Genomic DNA, 26271 nt, shown 5'->3' with positions numbered 1-26271 from the left:
TATTGTATGGGCACCCCGTCCGAGGGCCCCTCAGCCTGGTCAAGGAGGGCTGGGAGGCGCAAGTCCAAGATGCCCCTCCCGACGTCTACCGGTACCTCCTGACCCTGCGGAGCCAGACTCGGAAGTTCCGGGCCCTTGCAGAAGCCAACCTCGAAGCCAGCCAAGAAGACATGAAACGCTGGTATGACGAAAATGCCTCAACCATCGAGTTCGAGCCGGGCCAGCAAGTCTGGGTCATGTCACCCGTGGACCCCTGCGCCCTGCAGGACAAGTGGACCGGGCCCTTCAAGGTAGTTGAGAGGAAGAGCCCCGTCACGTACCTAGTCGACATGGAGTCCCCGAGGAACCCCCTCCGGGTCCTGCACGCCAACCGGCTCAAGCCCCACTTTGCCCGAACTGAACTAAGCCTGCTGCTGGCTACCGACGATGGGGGCGAAAGTGACTCCGAGCCCCTTCCAGACCTCCTGGGGTCCTCGGGCCAAGACGGCTCCTTGGAGGGCGTCCGCCTCTCCGCCACCCTGACCCCAGAACAGCGCCATGACTGCCAGAAGCTGCTGCAACCCTTCGCTGCCCTCTTCTCTCTCACGCCCGGGGTGACCCCCTGGTGCGTCCACGACGTGGATACGGGGGACAGCCCCCCTGTGCGACACCGCGCTTACAGAGTACCTGACCGAGTCCGAGCCTGCATACAGACCGAGGTCGCCAAGATGCTCGCCCTCGGAGTCATCGAGCCGTCCGACAGCCCGTGGGCCAGCCCGGTGGTCTTGGTGCCGAAGGCCGCCGCCCCCGGCACTGCCCCGGAACTCAGGTTTTGTGTCGACTACCGGGGCCTGAACGCAGTCACCAAGACCGATGCCTCGGAGTACGGGGTCGGGGCGGTCCTCTCCCAGCTGGACGCCAAGGGCCTCGACCGACCTGTGGCCTTTATCAGCCGCCGACTGCTGCCGCGAGAACAGAGGTGGAGCACCATCGAGCGGGAGGCCTTCGCCGTGGTATGGGCTCTCAAGAAGCTCCGGCCCTACCTTTTCGGCACCCACTTCAGGGTCCAAACTGACCACCGGCCCTTGCGGTGGCTCATGCAAATGCGGGGCGAGAACCCCAAGTTATTGCGATGGTCCATCTCGCTGCAAGGGATGGACTTCACTGTGGAACACAGGCCCGGCAACGACCACGCCAACGCTGACGTACTGTCCAGATTCTTTCGCCTCGGCGAGGAGAACCCCCAAGGAGATGGGTGACTCTCCCTGCCTTCAGCTGGGGGGGGACGCGTGTGGGAGCCGGCCTCGTGGCGTGGTCCTGTTCCCCCTCGCTAAGCCGCACGAGGTCCCATGCACCTCGGGGCTCCTCCATTTTGGATTATACGTCACTCCACGTGACCACCTGCGTGACCCCGCTTCAACCGGCCTCTGTCCCAGTGAGGCCCGACATCAAGGCGCCAACCCCTGGCCCGGGGCATACCACGTGAACCCTTCCCACTCCCGGCGGAGGGCAGTATCGATGGGACCCCCAACCGTCCTTCCACACCTAGGTGCGATCGCCCCACAGCTCTCTGGGGCCTGGCGCCTCTCCTGCTGGGCGTCTGGCCGCTCCCTACCCGGCCTCTCCGCCCCCTCCGGGCGCAAGGGTCCGGACATCAAAGGGCTCCAGTCCTATATCTGGGGCGACCCGACAACAGGCCAACAGTTGTATCCTGGAGTCAAGAGCCCTGCTGATCGGATCGCGGCTGACCCTACGGAAGAAGACTCATCCTGAACCCACCCTCTGAGCCCTGCTGACGACGTCGCGGCTTCACCGTGCTTAAAGACCTTCACGAACCTTTGGGGCCCTGCTGACGCTGTCGCGGCCTGACCTTGTTGAACTTTACCATCAGAGCCCAGCTGACCTCGTCGCGGCTCGACCGAAGCGGACCTACCACCGGAGCCCTGCTGACTGTGTCGCGGCTCGACCCAAGCGGAACTACCACCCGAGCCCTGCAGACGCCGTCGCGGCTCTCCACGTCCGAGCCGCTCCGAGACCAGCACTCAAGGTCTGGCGCAGAGCCTTCCCGTACCTGGCTGGTACTAAGACTGTCCCGCTACCTTATCCCTCTAAAGACATTGAGACTCTTACTGGATCCCTCGATCCCACTGTAAATATTGAACGTACTACTATTGATAAAGAACCAAGTTAAGCAACTGATACGGAGTCCTGTGTGGTGGTATTACTGGGCCTAGTACGAACATAGGAGAAGGACCTCCCCTAGGGGGCTTCTCAGCGGCGCTCGGCTATAACTTTGTGGTAGGAAGGTGCCCCGGAGTAGTCTCCCCGACTCCCCGGTGGTCCTCCCTCCAACAGTATAGTTCTGAGTAGTTTTGTACACCTGGATCTTAGAAGCTCTGCTTTTCTAATGGGTTCTCATGTATGTGTGATTTTATAGCTATGGATCCCAAACTACAAAGAATTCTTGAAGATCTACAACGCCGCACGGGTGCTCAAGACGCGTCACCAAGTGTACAGGATAACACTGTTCTTACAGGTAAATCAAAAAGGCCCTGGTTCTTTAAACGGTCTAAGACTTGGGAGTGTCTAGCCCCCCCCCCCAAAAAAAAACAAACCCAAAAAACCCATCTGTGAACTATAGGAATGCTCCTCAGAGGGGACTGCTAAGGCCTGGTTTATACTTCAAATGTGATTATTTTTTTTCTTTACAGGGCCCGCGGAGTCACGCCAGGACGCCGTGGTTGTGCAAGAGACGCCGCAGCGACCAAAAGAAAGGCCTATGTAAAGGAAATCCACAGCATCTAAAGATGGAGCTGTGACAAAGAAAGGATTTGGGAAAAGGTCATTAACAGGTGTGTTTTTACAAAAGGGTGTGAAAAACGAACTCTCTGGGTTGTATTCTCTCAAACAAAGGGGGCCATAGTCATGTAGTACCAGGTGTACTACTGTGGGTAGTGTAAACATCTTATACGGGTTCCTTATTGTTTCTAATATATATTTTTTATGTTACATTCTAGGAGTCGTTCAAAAGAACACAGGTGAAGATACGCATGAGGCTGAGAGGGCGAAGAAACCGCTGGCGGATATAACAAAGACTGTCCTGAACACCGGGCCTGCAGCGAAAGGTGTGAGTAGGCGTGTACGCCAGAATAAGATCTACACATACTACACCCACATACAACAGAGAACTGACACATCCGCTACGTATCTGAACCCTCTCAAGCCCTCAAAAGGGAAGTTCTCAAGCAAACTAACCCTTAAGAAGAAGCAGATGAAAGATGAACTCAGTACCCCAAACAGGTCCTTTAAACCTCAAGAAGAAGTTGTTGGTCATGGAGTCCCAAGCAGAACCTTCAGACCTCAGCAAGAAACCTGTGGTCCCTGAACCCCTAATGCCTCCATTAGATCTCTCATTAACATTTTTTGTTAAGCACGGGAATGAACCCTATACCCCTGAGCTCTCTATGGACCCATCATCTGTGACGCCGATTGCGGAAGCTCTGTTACAACCCCAAACCCCTAAAGTCAACAGGCTTTCAAGAAAATATCTTAAGAATAAGCAAGGGGTACAGGCGTTACAAGTAGAAACAGTGGAAGTGCCCTTAATCAAACCCATTGCACCGCAGGACCCTGCCCATCCTCTGAAGACCTCTATAGTTTCAAATAAACTAGCGACATCGGTAGAGGAATGCCCCATAGACCAAGCCCCGAAACCTTCTATAGTCGTTCCTTCTGGGTTTAGGGCCAATGTGTCTCAAAATGGGCAACCTTTAGGAGGAGCTTATACCAACAGCAACGGGTGTCTCGAGACAGTGGCAGGTTCTGTGGACAAACTTGACAGACCCTCAGAAGCAGCGTTCGGGGGGCCTTCTAACACAGACAATGGGGTTTTGCAGGTGCCTGTTACACATTCACCAGACCACCACCCTGACAATGCATTAGACGTTAGCACCAGCGATTATTTCAACAGGCATTTACACTCGCCATGCCTTATGTCCCCATCACCCCTTCGGAAGCATACGACCCAACCAGCCCCTCGTTCTGTGTAAACCTTGTATCACCACCAGCAATATACACCCATAACAGTACGGGCTGGGATGACTGGTCAAATCATAGTACGGATGTGGCATTTAGTGAGGCCTCTTCCCCAACCGTCCCGGGGTGGTTGCACTGGGATCCTGTTTCTATGATCCCCCCCAGGCCCTCAGTTAGAGATTGGTGTTGGGGATGAAGGCCCACGAGAGGACCCTGGGTTGTTAAAGGTTGTTATACAACCAAACACAGTATTCATCCCTACCCCTCCACAATATGACAGTGTAAACCCAAAACCGGTACTAGACGCTCATGTAAAGGATATACAAATGGCGGTCAGGAAGCTAAAACACCAAGCGAACACCACAACCTTAAAATTGGGGCTGGGGGGGTAGCGGTGACAGGGCCATGGTGGAGGCACAGCAGAAGATACTGCAAAGGGTTGACCTATGTAAAAGGATGATCCTCCAAACGTGCCAGGAAGCGGGATCGGACATATGGCGTATACAGGCGTGACTAGGGCAGCGCCATACCCTAAAGAAACCCTATGCCTCTGGCGTTAATAAAAGAACACACACATCAAAATACAGCAGTAAGTTCCAAACAGTACTGACAAAGTCCCTACGCTACTTACGCTTACTCCGGCATAAAAAGTACATAGAACACCGCAAACACCGTCATACTGTATCACAAGCTACGTCTGAACCACATACAACAGTACCAGCCACCCACCAATACACAAGTTCAGGAGAGAACAGCCCCAGGGGCTGGCAATTGAAGGGCGTGGGTGTTAGAGCGCCAACACTTCCCCACAAAGAACACATAGAGGGGTCGCGGGGTGGGGCTGTAGCAGAGACAGCCATGAGTCCAGCGCACATAGGCACATCCCATACTGTTCGGATAGGCGGGGGCCGGTTACCTAGAAAAGCCTGGCCCCGTAAAAAACAAAAGTGGGCTAACAGCGCTAAACAGCTCAGGCTTTTAATAAGTAAGCCAAAGAAAGCCAGAAAATGCGCTACACGGATGCTTAAAAGACACGCAGAGCCCTTACTAAAACAGAACCCCCAAAATGATACAGCAGCAAGCTCCCCATCAAGTCAAATCCCTCAAGATGAGGATTCAGAGGTTGTATATTTAGAGAGCATTAGAAGCTACAGGCGTGATGTAGAGAGATTTAATGCCACAGAGCACTACGAGGAGTTTAGGTTTGCTATCCTTCACCAGATAAGGTCCTCCGATCATGGTGTTTTAGCTATACATCAGGCGGTGCAAACGCTCATACGGTTGTTACGCAATGTGGGTCCTAATGATTTTTTCCAATTACGTTTCCAGGGGCAGGGTTTTGACAGTCCATTGTTCACCAAAAGGAGGTCCCGAGATGTGTTTGACGCTGTGGAATTTTTAGAAAACCTTTCGAGGCTTTTACAGAGCAAGGCTGAACTAGTCGCCTATGGCACTTTCCGAGTCATAGCCCTCATTGTACGGGGCCGTGAGTGGGGTGTTTCCAGACCTTTAAAGAGCATGCTATACAGCAAGATAATTGGTAAGAAACCACGGTGGCTGCTCGACTTTAGCAACGATACAACCAACACATGTCTGGCGGCCAGCATCGTGGTTCTGCTGATGGGGCGCAACACCACCGACGCGGCCATCATGTCTAGAGCGGCTGAAGCCCATGAGGTTCTTGAAATACTTCCAGACCGCATGGTCTGCTTTGGCGATATAGGTCTTTTTGAGAACTATTTCTCTGTGACCGTATATGCCCTTCACCACGAAAATCACTTTTACGGTATCTTGAACCTTAAAAGTTTTCTGGGTGTCAAGTACGTGTGCACACATTGCGACCACATATACAGCAGTAAGGAACGTCATCGGTGTGAAATGCATTGTAAGATGTTCTAGAGGGATGGTTGCGTTGTAGATGCCGCCCTGAAGGTGAGGTGTCGCACATGTAAGATGTTTTGTCGCTCTCAAGACTGTTTGAGCATCCATAAGAAAGCTGTTAAATGCAGCCCTAAAATGGATTGCTTTGAGTGTGGTCGGTACGTGGCAGCTGATCACAAATGCAAAGGCATGAAATGCCCGCGATGCCAGACGTCTTTTGAGGCGGGTACCAACCACCGGGGCTACATGGTTAAAGGCAGACCCCAGACCAAAACCGAAGCCTACATAGTGTTTGATATAGAGTGCACACAAGAGACGGGGGTACACCAACCTAACTATATTTACGCACACCATCTAACTTCTGACGACAGCTGGGAGTTTGAAGGCTGAACGTGCGTTGGTGATTTCCTTAATACTTTCATTCAAACCAAATTCAAAGGGTATACCATGTTGGCCCACAACTCAAAAGCCTGCAACTCATTCTTTATTTTACAAAATATGATTCGTGAAAAGGTACAAGTAGAACTCATCACTCAGGGTTCCAAGCTGATGTTGTTAACATCAGGGCCATTTACAAATAAGGTTTATAGACACCCTGAATTTCCTAACCATGAAATTGAGCAAGCTGCCAAAAGCCTTTGGTTTCCCAGGGTGTAAAGGTTATTTTCCACACTTTTTTAACACCTGGGTGAACCAGAATTATGTGGGCCCCATGCCAACTCCTGACAGTTACGGGGTTGAATATATGATGCCATCCGAGAAAGAGAGCTTTCTACAATGGTACTCTGAAAACCGTGAAAAGGAGTTTCATTTTCAAACAGAGTTGAAAGCTTATTGTCAGGCTGATGTAATGATCCTGCGACAAGCGTGCAACCTCTTCAGAGATGTTGTGGTGGAGATGACTAAGAAAGCCAGGGTCTTGAAGACCCCTAAAATGACAAAGGAGGTTGAATACATAGACCCTTTTCAAAACATCACTTTGGCATCCATGTGTATGTCCATCTACAAACACATGTTTTTAAGACCAAAAAGTATCGCTCTAGTGCCGCCAGACCTCTATAACGGCAAACAGAAACGTTATTCAACCCCCTCGATCCGGTGGCTCATGTACATCACTGAGAATGAAGACATACATATTCAACACGCCTTACAGGGTGGCGAATATCGGGGGGGGTCCCTATTACCTGGATGGGTACGCTGTAATTAAGGGAGTGCCGACGGCCTTTGAATACAACGTTTTTTTTTTACCACGGCTGCCCTCAGTGTTACAAGCCCCACGAGTTTAACAAACTGCTGGGTGCCAAATTTGAACACTTACACAGACGTACTCTGTTGAAGGCCCAGTATGCTGAAAACTGTGGCTTTGCTATGAGGGTTCTATGGGAGCAAGAGTGGTTGGAGATGTTAACAATCAACACAGAGCTCCACTCTTTCCTTCAGAGTCGTGATTTACCAGAACCCCTGGAACCCCGCGATGCCTTATTCGGGGGTCGTACAAATGCCATACAACTGTACAGGGCTGTTGTTGAGGGTGAGAAAATACACTATTATGATTTCACCAGTCTGTACCCATTTGTGAACAAAATGAAGGTATACCCCTTAGGGCACCCCACCATCAAATATAGAGATTTTAAACCCATATCCGAATACTTTGGGTTAGTCAAATGTGAAATCTATCCTCCAAGGCAGCTTTACTTTCCTGTGTTACCATACAGAGTCGATGGTAAACTGATGTTCCCCCTCTGTCAAACATTTTCAGTGTTTAAAGAGGTTGGCTGTTGTAGACACACCGAAGAACAAAGGATGCTCACAGGGACCTGGTGCAGCATCGAGGTAGAAGCGGCCTTAGAGAAAGGTTACAGGCTCGGGAGGATACACGAGGTGTGGCATTTTAAGAGGACCATGACACGGCTCTTTGCCCCATACATTAATCTGTTTCTCAGAGACAAGCAGAAGGTTTCAGGGTATCCCGAATCGTGTACTAGTCAGGATGCAAGGCAGAAATACATTGATGACTACTACACTCACGAGGGTATCCATTTGTGCCCCCATTTGATAGAGGTCAACCCAGCCCGTCGACAGTTAGCTAAACTCTGCCTCAACTCCTTATGGGGAAAATTCGCACAGCGTACAAACCTATCAAATACCACCTTAATAACAGATCCTGACGAGTTGTTTAAGTTTGCCCCTTGTTACGAGGTTTCCAGCTGTGAATTTATCGATGACGAGACAGCGGCAGTGTGTTGGAAATACACAAAAGCTTACCCCACAATGTGTAACAACATAAACATCTTCATAGCATGCTTCATGACCACCCATGCCCGTCTAGAGCTTTACAGGGTTATGGATAAACTACAGGACCACTGCTTGTATCATGATACCGACTCTGTGATTTTTCTGAGTAAACCAGGTTAATGAAGACCCTCCTCTTGGGGATTATCTGGGTAATTTGACCAGCGAGCTCGATAAGGATGAGCATATAATAGAATACGCCTCATCCGGGCCTAAGACCTACACCTACTGCACAAACAAGAACAAAGTGTGTATGAAGGTCAAAGGCATAACCTTAAATGTCAGCAAAACCCTAAAAATCAATTTTGACAGCCTAAAGAATCTGGTGCACGAATACGCAGCGTCAGCCGATTGTGAAAATGCAAAAACCATAGTTGTGAACCAGCCGTGCATAGTCAGATCCAAAAAGAAGTGAGAAATTACAACCCAACCCGTACATAAAACCTTACGCGTTGTTTTTGATAAAAGGGTCCTGACCGCTGTCTATAAAACACTCCCGTATGGTTATTAGCCCCATTAGAGAGACAACCCCCACACCATGGACACCAGATTACAACATCCATTCTCCTGCGTGTTAGCAGGACCCTCAAACTGTTGTAAGAGCTACTTTATAAAAAAGCTCTTAGAAAATGCTGCCGATGTTTTATCCAAAACCCCTAATAACATTGTGTGGCTTTATTCATGCTGGCAACCTCTCTATACAACCCTGGCCCTTAGTTTCCCCCATATCAGATTTATAGAAGGTATACCACACTTTTATAACTTTTCAAGCCGTCTCACGCATCATTTTAAACCATTTTTTAATTATGGTGCATGTATAAGCAATGAAATACAAAGTCTGAATGTCTGCTTTTTAAAAAACATTGTCTTTATTTTAGACGTTCATCATTAAACACATACAAGTTATAAACCCTTACAATTTTGACAAGCTACATATTCTGTTCTCTCAGATCTGACTGATGCCCTTGTGTTTTCTTTTACATATTTCACAACTAGACTGGCGTTGTTAACAAGGTCCCTTGAATATAGATTTAAGAAATTTCTAAATTAAATACCCTCTGACATTTTACTGATTATATAAATACAGTGTTCCCCGTATGCCATGGCTACCGAATCCTGTACCCTCACCTTATTAAACACCACTCGCTCTGCAACTTTTTTCACAAACTTGAATTTGGGCTGTGTATATATACTGTGTTCAGGGAACTCTGCTGTACTGTCAAACACTGTAACCTTGTCACTATCTATAAACACGGCCGCCCAGTGTGTTTCACCCTTGTAATGCGGATCGGTGTTAAAGACTAGGGTGCGGGGTCTTTCTGCCCCTATTTCAGCCGGTAGCCCATCGCTAGGGAAACACCTAAAAAGTATTTCCGAGCATATTTATGCCTGCTTAAGAAATCCCGTATCTGCACAGTGTCCATTTCACAATTGTTTTAAAGATAGTTAAACAAAATCTGTCAGGCGTGGTTGATCTGAATGATGCTGTCGAATACAGAGAATACGACCATGTTCACATTCGCCTGCAGCGGATCACTGGTCCGTATTTCAGTTTTTAGATTCCCGTTTTTGACCAGGTTGTAGTGATCGCCGTCTTCCATGTTGGGTGTCAGGTCGAATGCGAGCAGCGTGTATCCGGCCCCATAGCCTTCTCTGGACACGGCTACACCACAGTCTTTTAGATGCTTCCCTGTTATCGAAACCAACCCCTGATATTCCCTGATGTAGTTGGAGGTTATTAAACAGGGTGTGTAGGGTTTTGCAGGAATCACATTGCCCTCGTGGACCAGCGCGGCGTAGTTGATGCTGTAGTGTTTGAAATTGAAGGGGTTTGAGGCGTAAGTGCCGCTAAAAGCTGTATTGTTCACAAAGCCGATGATGATGAGTTTGGGTAGCTGTCCCAGAAATAAATTCTGCTGCTGTGTTAAGCGGGTCCCTGCTGGGATACTGAATACCTTCCGAGCTACTCTTTCCACAGCGTACTTGGCGTTTGATATTTGTAAAGCTTCGGCATGCGCTAATCTGATGCTCGGGGACACTTTCACTCTCTTTACAAACAGGCTCGCTGACAGTATATCCAGTTTGTACGTTTCCACATCACCGCTGATGAGGCAGAATGAGTCCTTGTTGCGAGTGAGTTTGATCTTAAGATCAATTCCGTTGATGAGCAGTTTATCTTGGAAGAAGAGGTCTGAATGTATGTGTCCCAAGAGGTCAAAGGCGTGATTGCTGGCTGCAAGCCCTGCTCTTTTTACAAAACCCCTATTGGCACCGTCCAGAGCCGTGACTTTGAACTGGGCGTGTGTATCTCTGTAGAAGAGACCCGCTGAAAGCTGTGTGTCAAGGGCGTCGCTACTGTAATTTAGAATGCTCTCGATGTAGGCTCTGTAGGCGTAAATGTTATCGTTCTGTGTGATGAGCCTATCGCCCAGGGTGTTGTCCACCTGATTAAACATGGTAGCTAGGGGATAAGCGTTCATCGCCACTTTAGCGTCTGCTGCTATGGCGGACCCATCCGCTTTTATGATTTTACACACAAGATGCAGCAACGTGTTGTTGAGATCCAAATACATATCCGTGGACCCTGACACAAAAAAACTCTATAGGGGCCAGAGGTGTCAAAGCGGCTAAAGGCGATACCTCCATTAAGAAGCTGTTTTCGATGCTCGTCTGCGTGGGTTTTAGAGTAAACAAGTCTAACTCTGATTTGGCGCACTCTCCAGATGCGCAATGTGCGAAGGCCATGGTTTAGTTTACGGGGCTTTAAAAAATATTTACTTTAGAGCCGTTTCTCTTCTTCTTCGCAGCTCTCTTCCATCTTGGAGCCCTTCTTTTCTGAGTGCGTTTTGAAGAGCTCCTCCTTTTTTTATAGGGGGCAGGTGGGCCCAGGTGTCTCGAAGCACGGCGCTTCCTTTTAACACTTGCGCGCGGTGTCTACACCAAACACGATCCTTCTTGCGGCTGTTTGTTCATGCGTTCTGAAACAGCCGAAGTAACAGACCCAACCACATCCTGGGCAATGCTCAAAGCAGCCGCCTTAACATGCGGTTTTGCAATTTCATAACCTCTTCTCAAGAACGGCATAGCTCTTCTAAACAGACTCCTGAAGAAACCCCCTAAACCAGCCCCGTACATAACAGGCGACCCTTGAAAGTACGGAGGACCTCCATATCCGGCTTGGTTTCTGTAATAGTCCCTGTACGTAGCAGGGTCCCCGTATGTTTTCACGACCACCATGATGCCTGCTTAATAGCCGCTGTCGCGTCTCGGTCTTAAATGAAGCTTAACAACAACGTTCCCGTATTTAAAGGCCACTGGCTCAGACTGATCATCGTAGATCATAATTGAAATAGTGTCAAAATGGTTTTTAGAAACTGCGACGTAGTCGGGTTTATTAAATTGAATATTGACCATCGTATTATTTTCACCCTGTACGTGGACCCATCTTAACAGCGGCGACTAGCTATCCCCGATCCTCTGGGCCTCTACTATATCGGTATACACATAGAGCGTGTAGAAACCTCCGTTAATATCGGGACACGAGTGATCCTGTTCCAACAGACTTTTCGCATGCAACACAGTGCCTAAAACCCTTCTTAATTTACCGGAGCTGTTAAACGTTGTGCCGCGACTCGGGGCTTTAAGAAACACCTTCCTTCTGACGTTATCTAGCGACAGATGAATATTCGCATATGTTTCGATGTTGGCTAGGGATTTGTTGATGGCGTCTACAACACTTGCAACGGTTGGGTAGTAACCGTACGGTATGCCAGTGTGCATGTTCACATTGTCCTGATCACGCTTTATGTAAAACTTAGCTTCGCTCGGTGTAAATGTATTCCAAGTTCTAGGGTATTGAATTTCTGTTAGGGCCACCTCCCAATCCCCTTTCAGGTCGACCGGCTTAGCCAATTTCACGGTGTATTTAGAAATCTGATTGTCGGGGAACATGTCCTTAGAAGCGTTGGATGGTAAGGTAATATAAAAGGGCGTTGTCTCCATCTTATCAGCTGTTTTTAGACGGTCCTTAGCTCACACACCCTTCAGGGAGCTGGCCAAACCCCAACTGTTAAATGTATCCGTCCAGCCCCTCCATTTGACATATGCCTGGCTGTTAACCCCTCTACCTTTCCTCTTCAGAACCTTTTCAACCCTATACACACGGTTTGGATCATCAGGTACCAATTGTAACTCTTCCTTGTAAAAGATCCCCGACACTGCTTCCCCATCGTAGTCCTTTAACCAGTAAATATACAACCCTTCTTTAAGCTCCACACTTTCCACTATAAATATTTAGTCGCTAAAAGTCTGTTGGTAGCCCTTTGTGAAGATTCCTTTCAATTTTGAAATCCTCACGTGTTCTCCATTTTTTAGAATAGGCTTCTTTACCTTTGTAGCAAAATTACGCCCATACACCGTTCTCCAAACAGCTAAGGAATTACTAGGAGTCACCTCTCCGGGGACTGTTTTGATGGTCCTGTGATAACTGGCATTATGTACATCTAAAAAAGCCTGTAGAACATCCAGGTATCTGTAGGTGTTGTTGGCCGTAAAATACCGCCCCATCTTAGACTTTAAAGTTCTCTTAAACCGCTCTACAACTGCTGCTTTTACCTCCTTGTGTGTTACAAAATGTTGAACACAGTGGTGGTTTAATAATTTCTGAAATGCCTTGTTTAAGAATTCTTTACTGGCGTCTGTTTGCAGTTTTTGAGTAATCCGACCCTTCTCGAAGATGGCTTTAAAAGTGTCTGTGACGCTAGCCCCACTTTTATCGCGTAGCGCTTTTGCGACTGCGTAGGCGTACTTGGACAACACGTCAATGGCGGTTAATATATAACAAGCGCCGTTGTTATGTTTTGCTACATCTTGAAGGCTGATTATGTCAGCTTGCCACTGATAATCTATTTGCGCATTAACGATTGTGGGACGTCTCTTAAAACGTCTTCTGGCCGGTTTATGGAGTGAATACGCCTCTTCTCCTGATAGCCATGTCTTGACCAGGTCTCTGCTTACCGGTTCATTTTCATCTGCAGCCCGTCTGTATAGAGCTTCGACGCTTCCTAAGCTGCCGACCCCGCTTGTATCTGTTACGCGCTCCTCCACTTGCCCAGTATTCACACTTCCCTCCCCCTCACTACAATTCCCATAATGCATCAGTAGGGTTCTAGGTTGTGTACCGTCCCACTTCCGCAAGCGAAACGAGCTAATTGGCTGAGGAGGTGTTTAAATCCAGGCTCCTCCTTGCGTTCAATGCTTGGCTTTCGAAGCTCTTGGGAACCTCGACACCTTGCCTCACCTGTATTCGGATTTCTTGGATTCCTCCAACGTCGGAACGCTGCTGCACTGAATCAACCTCCTGCTGACCTTTGGGGTTGATCTTCCCTGCACGTATCGTTGCCCCCTGTATTCTTGTCTCTAGGATTGCGCCCGCAACTGTGGGTCCTCTTTCTGTTTCCCCGGAATCCAGGAACTTTGCCGTGACGCCTGCCGGGACATTGCTGGTTTCATTTCACTTTCCATGCTCGCTGGGAGCATTGCCGCTTTCCCTTCTCGTCCCCGTTTTGACCGGGTGGATCTCTAGTACTATTCACGGATTGCCAGCTGATTGAGCAGTCAGCGCCAGCCTCGAGAAGACATCAGTCGCTTCTGGACACAGGCGTTTCTGGTACGTTGCAAGCGCGGCGCGCGTGCAGTGTTAAAGAGTTACTTGTTGCTCCGACTCCTAACTTCCTAAACTGTGCAAACTTGATTTATTAGGAACTGGGAAAGTACACATCCTACTCACACGTACCTGAGAACATTGTGGTGTAAGCGACTTATTCACTCTCACTGACTGCTGCCTGCTTGTGGATTTCACGTTGTTTTTTGTGTCCTCATCAAAAACTTTATTGACAATTACAATCCTACCAGGAAACTCTGCCCTGCACTGGGTTCCTCTTGGAAGGACACTGCTCTGGGATTTATTTACTCCTCTTATAGTTTCTCCCCTGCGGATTGTGAAGGTACACAACTCCTTTGTCACATTCTCATTACTATACATATAGGGGGAGGGCAGACGAGTGTTCAGATAGTATCTTCCCTGCATTAATTTCTCCTTCTCTGTTTCTTTGTGTCCCTGTTTATTGTTTTGAATTACTGCAGTTCTTATAACTTCTTATCTGGCTACTACCCACCGAGAGACATCAACCTCCCTGTCAAGCCACCCGGCGATCCCTTGATGTTCCCAGCTCTTCCCGGGGGTGCCGCTTACTTCTCAGTTTCTGTGATAGTACTGAGGGTAGTGATACCTTAGGGTAGACTGGTAATCCTATTCTTCGCTCCCGTGGATGCTGGCTATCACCCTCGACTTCCCCAAGTAAGTCAAGTAGCAAGAGTGACACAAAGCCAAGCCCACGACTTATACATCCCCCGAGCGAAGATGGATCGTGTCCTTCTGGACGCTACCCAAGCAGGTGCAAATCCTGACATCACCATGCATGAATTGGCCTCAGCGGTAGTTAATCTCCAGACAGAACTCTGTCTATTACGTACAGAGAATCAGAGACTAGTTACAGAATTAGAGCTTTGTAAAAACCAAGGATGGAAGGGGGCGAGTGTAGAGGAAGTAGATACCAGACCCAAAAAGACTTATATCCGGCCTGCTACCTTCCCTGGTCCTACACATACCCCTGCCTCTTCTGAGCCATCTCGTAGGGACAGGGAGAATGCACCTGTTAATGTTACCGTTCTAACTCCGTCTCCTACCCCCTTAGCCATGCCTGAAAGATTTAATGGAGACAGTAGCAAGTATGGGGTATTCATAAATCAATGCCATCTCCAGTTTCTCTGTCGTGCCTCCTCCTTCCCTAATGATGCCGCCAAAGTGGCATTTATCATCTCATATTTATCTGGTAATGCAGCACTATGGGCTGTGCCTCTAGTGGAAAATAACGACCCCATCTTATACAATTGAAACCTCTTCACAGACAAGATGAAAAACCTTTTCGCTCGGCATTCTTACATGCAAGCCAGCGATAATGAATTACTCGGATTAAAACAGGGTTCCAAAGATCTCTTAACCTATATCACTACTTTCAATAGATTGGTTAGTGAAACGCATTGGCCTGAGGAGAAGAGAACTTCCTTGTTTTATAGAGGTCTGAAGGATGAATTGAAAGACATCCTCTCCCAGATTGTAGATCCCCCTGAGGACTGTGCCTCATTTATTGACCTTGTAGTGAAATTGGATCACCGATTAAGCGAAAGAAGAGGTGAAAAGATCAAACCTGAAGGGCCACGTCTTTTTTTAGGAAAAACCGAGAAGAAAGATCTCGGTGAGCCAATGCAAATAGGCAGTATAAGGGGTCCACTATCAAGTGCTGAGCGGGAGAAAAGAAAGCTCAATCTATGTTTACATTGCGGAAAAGGAGGTCACTATGCGAGAGAATGTCCTATAAAACCTAAGAACCCTGGGAAACTACCTCCTGTTCTGAGCGGTAATGCTAATACCTCGGAAAACTGATAGACTTGGGGAATTCAGAGGTCGATCCTTCAAGTCTTTCGGTAATGCAGACCTCTCATGTATTAGCAAATCCACTTCCCCTGGTACCCAAGCATTTCAACTTAATGGTGGTGTTGATATTACCGTCTCGATATAAACAAAACATGCCTGTACTTCTTGACTGTGGAGCAACAGGGAATTTTTTTGATATCACATTGGCCAAGTCTTTAGGGATAGAATTCGTGCCTAAGACTCACCCTGAGAAAATTAGCGCAGTGGATGGGACTGCCTTGTCATCTGGGCTGCTTGCCTTTCAAACACCAAAGATGACTATGGTCTGTGATAATGGTCACTCAGAAACAATTCAGTTCGATTTAATTGATACGCCCAACTTTGGGGCTATCCTAGGGGTACCTTGGCTACAGATCCATAACCCCCAGATAGATTGGGTAGCCCGCACGGTCACACTACGGTCTCATTTTTGTCTACTGCATTGTTATCAAGAGTCACCCACTTGGCACACATCGTTATGTTGTGCTATGGAATCTTCTGGGACCACTAGCTTACCCTCTGAATACACGTCATTTACAGATGTCTTTGATGATGTTAAGGCTGTCGCATTGCCCCCACATAGGGCCTACGATTGCCGTATTGATTTGATCCCGGGGGCTATTTTGCCAGTAAGCAGAATATACGCTCTCACAGAGCCAGAAAACAAGTATCTGTATGACTATTTACAGGACATGCTGAAGAAGGGCTTTATCCGGCATTCTACCTCACCAGTCTCCTCTCCCATTTTTTTTATTCCCAAGCGGGAAGGTGGATTAAGAGCATGTCTGGATTATAGAGCCCTCAACAAAGTCACAATCAAAAACAAATACCCTCTTCCGCTCATCTCCACACTTCTTGATCAGGTTCGGAACGCTAAGATCTTTACCAAGCTAGACCTAAGGGGTGCGTATCATCTAATACGTGTAAGGCAAGGAGACGAGTGGAAGACGGCTTTTCGCACGAAGTTTGGTCTCTTCGAATATTGTGTAATGCCGTTTGGCTTATGCAATGCCCCTGCGGCTTTTCAATTTTTCATTAATGAAATCTTAAGAGAGTACTTAGACGTCTTTGTGATTGTCTATATCCATGACATCCTGGTGTTCTCGCAAACCGAAGAAGACCATGTACAACATGTACGCTTGATCTTGAAAAAACTACAAGAAAACCATCTCTTTGCCAAACTAGACAAATGCCTGTTTCATACCACCAAGGTGGATTTTCTGTGATTCGTTATCTCGCCTGAAGGCATCCACATGGATGCCTCGAAGGTGGAGGCCATAATCAACTGGTCCAGTCCTAGTTCAGTAAAAGAAATACAGTCGTTTTTAGGATTCGCCAATTTCTACAGGCGATTTATTGAACGTTTCTCAGACCTCATTGCTCCAATCACCAGACTTCTTAAGAAAGGAGTAATATTTCAATGGGATGAAAAGGCTGAACAAGCCTTTCAAGCACTCAAGCGAAAGTTCATAACGGCCCCTGTTATCAGACATCCTGATACTTCCCAACCTTTCTATTTGGAAGCGGACGCTTCCCAATATGCGGTGGGTGGAGTTCTCTCACAAAGACACCCTCAACATGGAACGTTGCATCCTGTGGCCTATTTCTCCAAAACGCTCTCTAATGCCGAACAAAATTACACCATAGGCGAGAGAGAGTTATTAGCCATTAAAATGGCATTTCAAGAATGGAGACATTATCTTTTAGGATCGCCACATGTTATTACCATATACTCAGACCATCGAAACTTACAGTTTTTTAAATCAGCCAAAGCCCTAACTCCAAGGCAGATGAGGTGGGTGTCCTTTTTCAGTGAATACGACTTTGTTATACATTTCCAACCTGGGTCAAAGCACGGTAAAGCCGATGCGCTATCAAGACTTGGGAAAGAAAACAAACACATTGAAGATAGTCCCCCACTAATCATACCAGAACATAAGATTGTGGCGTTAGGAGAGACAGAAGGGTAAGGCCTCTTTATGACTCGACTCGCCTCTGAGTATTCCACATTGACACGAGAAGACTGGTTAAGTAATCCCCTGAATTCCATTAACAATGGTTTATTTTATCATAAGGGACGTCTATTCGTTCCCTCTCAAGAACTCAAAAGGTTAATTTTGGACTGGTGTCATTCGTCCCCTTTAGCAGGGCATCCTGGAGGGGATAAGACGATACACGCCTGCCAGCGTTGGTTTTGGTGGAAGGGAATGACACAAGACATACTAGAGTATGTAAAGGCTTGTCCCACGTGTGCGAGACAAAAAGCCCTTCATTGTGCTCCAGCTGGGCTGTTACAACCCTTGCCTATTCCACACACTCCATGGTCATCCATTAGTATGGATTTCATTACTGATTTACCTGTGAGCAAAGGCTATCAGACCATCTTCGTTGTAGTGGATATGTTGTCCAAGATGGCTCATTTCATACCTCTTAAGAAAATACTATCGTCGAAAGAGCTTATCCACATATTCATACAACAGATTGTGCGCTTACATGGATTGCCTTCTATCATAGTTTCAGACAGAGGCCCCCAGTTCGTTTCCAAGTTCTGGCAAGGACTGTGTAAAACTCTCCATATTGATCATCGACTGTCCTCAGCCTATCATCCTCAAACAGATGGACAGACAGAAAGGACAAATCAAACCTTAGAACAGTATTTACGATGTTTGTTAGGGACAGTTACTAGTGATTGGGTACAAGCTTTGCCACTAGCAGAGTTTGCTTACAACAACACTTGTCATGCAGCCACTCAGGTTTCCCCTTTTTATTTTGTAACTGGGCATCATCCACTTTGTTTACCTATACACCTCCCGCCCTCCTTGACAGACATCCCTGCTGTAGATGAACATCATGCCCATTTGTCTGCCATCTGGGACACAGCTAAACAAAGATTACAAGAAGCAAAAAACCATATGAAAGAACAAGCAGACAAACATAGACGCCCTGCTCCCAGTTATCTAGTGGGGGATCAAGTATGGTTGGCTACAAAAAATCTTAGATTAGCTGGGCCAAGGAAACTCCAACCCCGATATATAGGACCTTTCACAGTCTCTCGTATCATCAACCCTGTAGCCCTTAAACTTGACTTGCCCCCTGAGTTCCAAATACATCCTGTTTTTAATGTTTCTTTACTAAAGAAATATGAACCCCCTTCTTGTCCGGAACCCCCTCCTCCTCCCATTTCCGTTGAAGGACAACTGGAGTACGAAGTCAAACGAATCCTCGATTCCAGAAGGAAACGAGGTCGACTCCAGTACTTGGTGGATTGGGTGGGATACGCACCAGAAGATAGGTCATGGGAACCGGCTGAACATGTACATGCCCCCCGTCTAGTAAGACGCTTTCATGCTTTGTTTCCGGACAAACCACGCCCTGTAAATAGGCCTTTGGGGGGGAGAACTGTTACGCGCTCCTCCACTTGCCCAGTATTCACACTTCCCTCCCCCTCACTACAATTCCCATAATGCATCAGTAGGGTTCTAGGTTGTGTACCGTCCCACTTCCGTAAGCGAAACGAGCTAATTGGCTGAGGAGGTGTTTAAATCCAGGCTCCTCCTTGCGTTCAATGCTTGGCTTTCGAAGCTCTTGGGAACCTCGACACCTTGCCTCACCTGTATTCGGATTTCTTGGATTCCTCCAACGTCGGAACGCTGCTGCACTGAATCAACCTCCTGCTGACCTTTGGGGTTGATCTTCCCTGCATGTATCGTTGCCCCCTGTATTCTTGTCTCTAGGATTGCGCCCGCAACTGTGGGTCCTCTTTCTGTTTCCCCGGAATCCAGGAACTTTGCCGTGACGCCTGCCGGGACATTGCCGGTTTCATTTCACTTTCCATGCTCGCTGGGAGCATTGCCGCTTTCCCTTCTCGTCCCCGTTTTGACCGGGTGGATCTCTAGTACTATTCACGGATTGCCAGCTGATTGAGCAGTCAGCGCCAGCCTCGAGAAGACATCAGTCGCTTCTGGACACACGCGTTTCTGGTACGTTGCACGCGCGGCGCGCGTGCAGTGTTAAAGAGTTACTTGTTGCTCCGACTCTGTTCCCAACTTCCTAAACTGTCCAAACTTGATTTATTAGGAACTGGGAAAGTACACATCCTACTCACACGTACCTGAGAACATTGTGGTGTAAGCGACTTATTCACTCTCACTGACTGCTGCCTGCTTGTGGATTTCACGTTGTTTTTTGTGTCCTCATCAAAAACTTTATTGACAATTACAATCCTACCAGGAAACTCTGCCCTGCACTGGGTTCCTCTTGGAAGGACACTGCTCTGGGATTTATTTACTCCTCTTATAGTTTCTCCCCTGCGGATTGTGAAGGTACACAACTCCTTTGTCACATTCTCATTACTATACATATAGGGGGAGGGCAGACGAGTGTTCAGATAGTATCTTCCCTGCATTAATTTCTCCTTCTCTGTTTCTTTGTGTCCCTGTTTATTGTTTTGAATTACTGCAGTTCTTATAACTTCTTATCTGGCTACTACCCACCAAGAGACATCAACCTCCCTGTCAAGCCACCCGGCGATCCCTTGATGTTCCCAGCTCTTCCTGGGGGTGCCGCTTACTTCTCAGTTTCTGTGATAGTACTGAGGGTAGTGATACCTTAGGGTAGACTGGTAATCCTATTCTTCGCTCCCGTGGATGCTGGCTATCACCCTCGACTTCCCCAAGTAAGTCAAGTAGCAAGAGTGACAGTATCATAATAAAGTTTTCTTAACCTGACCCTCGACATGATATCATCCGTTACAGCAAATGAAATGAAAGACGCTTGTTTTGTGTAAGGTCATTTTATATAAAAAAAAAACAACAATACTATCAAGACCTAAGCAAAAGATACTTTACATTTTCACAGTAAGTGTCATAAGTGTGGATTAACACATAGCCACCTTGAGGTGTAACACGCCACTAGTTTTGTTCTAAATACACGCTATCCTGTACCGCTACATAAGACCTTAGTTAAATAGTCTTCAGGGGGCCAAAGCCCCTATTTTTTTTATACATATTACACATACGTCTTTCTACGAGTCTTTCTATCAGCTTTCTATCAAAAGTCGGGCACATCTCCTGCATAGCAGGTAGTTTTACGCTCGGGGCATAGGCGTGTCGGATATCATTGAGTGCCGCTGTCAAGATCCTCAACATATCGGGGTGTACATATTTCTTTTCAGGGTGCATCCCGTACACCACCCTTAGCAGTTTATACACCTTGTACGGATATAGCAAACCACAAATATTGCGTATTGTTCTTGTTCTTTATGATTCGCACAAACATTCGTGAGCCGCCTGGTGTGGATTGTTCATCTGGTGTTCGTGACAAAGGCTGTAATAGTCATGCTTGACACAGTTTAGTATCACAGTCGCGGCGAAACCCTTAACTTCTCTCCTCTCATAGTAGGACACTCCTTCATCGTCCTTTTCACACGCATCGCTCTTAGAGCCGCATACACACTTGTCGCAACCCTCACGGTTTTGGCATGTGGAGCTTTCAGCCTGTTTTGAACACCACAGACAATTGAAGATTACATTGCTCGCTTTTGCAGGCCGCCACTCTGCCGCAGGTCCTTTTGGGGCTTCTCTCTAGGGTTCAAAAGAAGAAAGATTGACAGGCCATTAGTTGAAGAAATAAAATACAGCAATTATGTAGCTGACTGCTCATAACCTTTTCCTACCAACCTCCACATGTTCACCGCCCTCTGCGAAGGCTCTGAAATCTTGAGAGTCGCTAATGTCCTGCGATGCCCCATTATCTTCGACGCTTGTACCCGGCTGTTGCAGAACAACCTCCTCAGCAGCCGGAGCCTCCTGAAGGTCCATGTCTTCATAGACGGATGTGTTAGGAGGTGCTGCAGCCTCCTGACCATAGTGCATTATGAAGTAGATGCATCCAGCTGGTGTTGCTCTCTAGGGGTCAAAAAGAAGGAAGATTGACATGCCATTAGTTGAAGACATAAAATACATAATTTTTGTAACTGACTGCGCATAACATTTCTTTACTAACCTCTGCATTTTCACCGCCCTCTGCAGTGGCTCTGAAATCTTGAGAGTCGCTAATGTCCTGCAATGCCCTATCATCTTCGACGCTTGTACCCGGCTGTTGCACAGAGACCTTTTCAGGCTCCGTAGCCTCCTGAAGATCCATGTCTTCATAGACGGGTGTGTTAGGAGGTGCTACTGCTTCTTCATCTTCCTTCATGTCCACGAAACTGAGACAAGCAAACACGCTGCCACTACATGAACCCTCACTCTCGCTGCTGGCGCCCTTAATCGGCGACAGCCTGCATACACACTCCTTGAGACGTGAGTTTTTGCACCCCCGACAAAGGTCATTACCAAAACCAGTAACGTCACAGCCCATATCCTGAGGTGTTTCTTGTTGAGCATTCTCGTCCATTACCAGGGGTGCTAAGCTGCGGTAATATCTATCGATAGTTGGCTGCCTTCCACCCCACATGGGGCTTTTCACGAACGGGTTGTATCTCTTCATTTTGCTGTGGGAACCTTTCCGCATTCAGGTGGCTGTTTGCTGTACACGGCTCTTAAGGAGGCCTTATATGTATCCTAAACAGATCCTAAAAGGGGGGCGTGACCCTCTTCACCACAACAAGGACATACACGCGTCATAGGTCTCTGGTTTGCTGTTGTCTCCAAAAGAAGCCCCGCCCTCTGCCAGCCCCTTGGACCAGATGGGCGCCTACATCCACCCTGATGGTTTGGGACCTGTCACTTTTAAGGACACGCAGCTGGCACTTTTAAGGACACACAGACATGTCACTTTTGCAGCCACACATGTCACTTTTAAGGACACACACATGTCACTTTTGCAGGCACACATGTCACTTTTAAGGACACAGCGAAGGGCGGGGGACCTGTCACTTTTAAGGACACGCATGGTGATTGATGGTATCTGTTTAGACTACTCACGCGTGCATTAGTGACCATTGTGCAGGGGGCTTTAGTGCAAGCGAGGAAACGGGCCATACGACTTCTGTATAGGCAGTAAATTATAGCTATAATCACAATCCACTGGTTCCCGGTGCCACTGCAACTGATGCACTGTTGGCAGCTACGCCCCTGTCTAAAATACGGTGTGTGCGAGTCTGGTGCACTGTACACAGATCAGTGAGAGCATAAGCTGGGCAGAACAGGGTGTTCTGAAAGCAGGAGTTATGGACAACGTTAGTCTGTGAGCGAGCTGGGGACTCTGCACGGCGTGTGCGGGGCTAGAGTGTCCGCAGGACTATGTGTCTGTGAGCGCCGGTGGCGAGCTGTCGAGAATTCCAAAGAGGCGGACGTGTGGGTCCAGCCAGATGTCGCACAGACCCGCCCGAAGGCAGCAGCTGCGCGCAGGTCCTGGGTGTAGAATATGATGTCTGTGAGGGCAGCTAGGGCCTGTGTTTGACCGAAGAGGGCGAAGGCAGGGGTGTGCGGTGTACCGTGAATGTGAGCGTTTGAGTTTGTTCCTTAGTGACAGAGACGTGGTCACACAGGGGCATAGTTTCGTTTCGTGCCACAGGTGGAGTGGCACCGGTGCCCCAGTGGGCCTAGTAAACCCTGATTATTGTGGTTGAAGTAGAGGGCGCAGTTGAACAGCATACATTTCCTTTTGTTGCCCATGACACACTGATCCACTGGTCAGTCACCCGTGTGCCGAATTTGCTGTGAGATAAGCAAAATATACCTGAGCGAGGAAGGCACGCATTTGCTCAGTATGGCGTCTGTGAGGGCAGCCAGGGTCTCTCCCAGAACCAAGAAAAGGGGCCACACGTGTGCACAATATGAGAAGAGGACACGCGTCTGCGCAAATTGGTGTCTGTGAGAGTAATAAGGGGCTGTGCCTCAGGAGAAGTGTGTACGTAAGAGGTTACGAGTGTGCACAGTGTGTAGTCTGTGAGACCAGACAGGAGCTGTTCTTCTGTGTCAGAAACAAGGTCACAATTGGTTGTTGGAGAGAGGAGCCAAAGTCTGTATGGGGATGGAGGAGAGGAGGCCATGTGTGTGCAGATTTTAATGTCTGTGTGAACGGCCAGGGTCTGTCCCTTTAATGAGGAGACATGCGTGTGCAGAATACGGTGCCTGTGAGAACAGTCACAGTAGGGGAGAGGGGGTGATGTGCAGCATTGAGTTGTGTGCGGGTGCAGGCAAGGTATCTCTCTCCTTCAGTGACTGATACAGGGAAACGCGTGTGCGCAACATGGCGTCTGAGTACAGAAGCGAGCTGATCAGAATTGTCTGCGAGTGAACTGGGGCCCTGTAAATCAGAATTAGGTGTCTGAGAGCAGAAGGGGTGTACATATGGTGTGCACGCACGTCTGTGTGCACCATGTGGTGTCTGTGAGGAAGACCCCTGTGCAGTTTAGATCCTAGATGAGCTGTAAATTATGAGCAGAAAAGCTAAAACCAGCGCTGTTTACAATTTATTCTTTGTATATCTTAGTTCTTTATATTATTTTATAGTTTTTTATTCATTTGTTTACTATATATGGTCTAATCATCTCCAGTAAGAATGAGTGAGTGATTAGAGTGAGGTTTCGCATAGGTCTCAAGTGTAATAGTCTGTCAAGCACGTATATTACGTAGCTATGTCCAAAGGACTCTCTCTTTTCGCACTGAATAGTGCCCTACTCCTTTGGTCTTGAAGGGGCCCCTCTTCTTTTTTGATAAACACGCACTTTGTACTTAAAATCGTTGCTTAAGAGAAGCAAGGTTGGCAGTAACTGCGCCTCTTTTACTGCGAGCCTTGTTTGTCGTAAGCAACGATTCTAACTTTAAGAGCTTCACAAATGTACCTGCCTTTAAGAACAATGTGTGGAATGCAGGGAGCTGGGCAGAGGGTGGGATGAACACAGAGCAGGATTGCACAATTGTGGGAGAAAAAACAACCACACCAGAAAAAAATGTTGAACAACTGATTAAGGTCTAAGAAGATATTTTGAAACTGAGATTTCACGCGTATTGTTAATAAATGTTCTCCCCACCTATCAAAACAAGCAGCACCAAACGATCTGGGGTCAGACAGAACGCCATGGGTGTATTTACACCACGCTTGGAGGATAGCGCTTGACTGGGAGGGAGGACGAGGGACGAGACGGCAGCTGGAACTCTTGTTTACTTCTTCGTTTCCCCTCCTCCGCCTGGAGACTCGGCTCGACATCTATGCAATGTTGACACTGCCGGGGAGGGGCCCATGGCCCAATCTGGAGCATCGGAGCCTGGTGAAGACATGACTTAAGGGAGAGGGACTAATTGAAAGAGACAGTATAACGCCACAAGTAAACGATCAAGTCCTGATGGGTGGTCCCAAAAGGAGACAGGGCGGTAACAAGGAGGAACTAAGAAGCCTCATTATCAATCGGAAGCCAGTGTTTACCATGGACGATGACACTAGCCAATGAAAAATAGTGGCGGGGCTTCCACCCCACTTCTAAAATATACTCTAATACAGCATGCCTCCCAAAGCGAATTAGCGTGTTGCGCTGCAACGCTATGCGAGACCTAAAAATTCACCAGAGACAAAAGTTAATGGCTGGCACACATTCTTCTTCTGACACTGCCACTAAAGAAGATTACTTTTATGGTGAACATGCACAGTGTGCACAAGCTAAATGCTGTCACTCACCCATAAAACGTCAAGTGAACCTGGGTGCAATGCAGTGAGAACAGCAGTTGGTCCTGACGATCCTCTATGGAAGAACCACAGAGGACATAACTTATGAAATTATCACTAAGTCCTTGAGACATTTATGAATAATCATTTAAATACGAGAGTAAATACTCTTCAAGAATACACCAGAAAGAGAGACATAACAAATAAAAATCAGGGGAAAGAAATACCTTTTTATATTCTTTTACTTATGCAAATGACATATTCAATAAAACATATGGAAAGATATCTATGAACGGTTGCTCTAGTAAGAAGTGCAAGGAGAAATGCTCGTGTGTAAAGTGAGTAAAGAATGGGAAATTCAGGCAAAAAACAGTAGTAGATCACAGTATCATGATTTTGTACAGACAGTATTGGTTACCATTGTTATGAGAAAAGTAACCTAGTGTTCTAAGGCCTGAGTACAGAACAATTTTCTTATATTATTTAATGTCCGCTTATCAGAATGATGCTGCTATTTATAAATGCATCATCCAATCCAATCTACAATACAGTGTAATTCAGGCCATGAGATGGGAGGCGTCGACGTTTTGACCCGACTTGGGCAATGAGGGTGGCTTAAAACCTCTGCGTGCGGGTCTTCATCAGGGCAAGGAAAGATACCGAGACAACCGTGGTGGTTGCCTGACCAGGCTAACCGGGTCAATCCAAATCTTCCATTACTGAGGTAATCCGTAGAGCAGGGGTCTCTAGCCTTTGCTGTATTGAGAGCTACTTCAGCTCAAGGAAAGTAGTGTTGAGCTACTAGCAAATTTTATCACTGTAAAATCTTGACAACACATGTAAACATTACACTATGACCACCCTAAGCAGGATTATCATAGTGCCACCCAAGTATTCCAGGTGATAGTACCAGAAGAAATGCTAGGGAAACATTTATCAAT

The 26271-nt window shown here is 47.5% G+C and overlaps 1 long non-coding RNA gene across 1 annotated transcript in view; it reads left to right on the top strand.

Annotated features, from left to right (window-relative positions):
• LOC146782784 (uncharacterized) overlaps positions 1-26271 on the top strand; it is a 130101-nt gene that overhangs the window by 68382 nt on the left and 35448 nt on the right. The window contains exons 2-4 of the long non-coding RNA XR_014972409.1: positions 2417-2515; positions 2691-2831; positions 2997-3106. This is a non-coding gene — a long non-coding RNA (uncharacterized LOC146782784). The remainder of the gene's footprint in view (positions 1-2416; positions 2516-2690; positions 2832-2996; positions 3107-26271) is intronic.

The sequence above is a fragment of the Triturus cristatus genome, chromosome 12, assembly GCF_964204655.1.
Source record: "Triturus cristatus chromosome 12, aTriCri1.1, whole genome shotgun sequence".
Classification (NCBI taxonomy): Eukaryota; Metazoa; Chordata; class Amphibia; order Caudata; family Salamandridae; genus Triturus; species Triturus cristatus.
The sequence above is the reverse complement of the archived record's forward strand: the minus strand, read 5'-3'. Positions and strand labels throughout refer to the sequence as shown.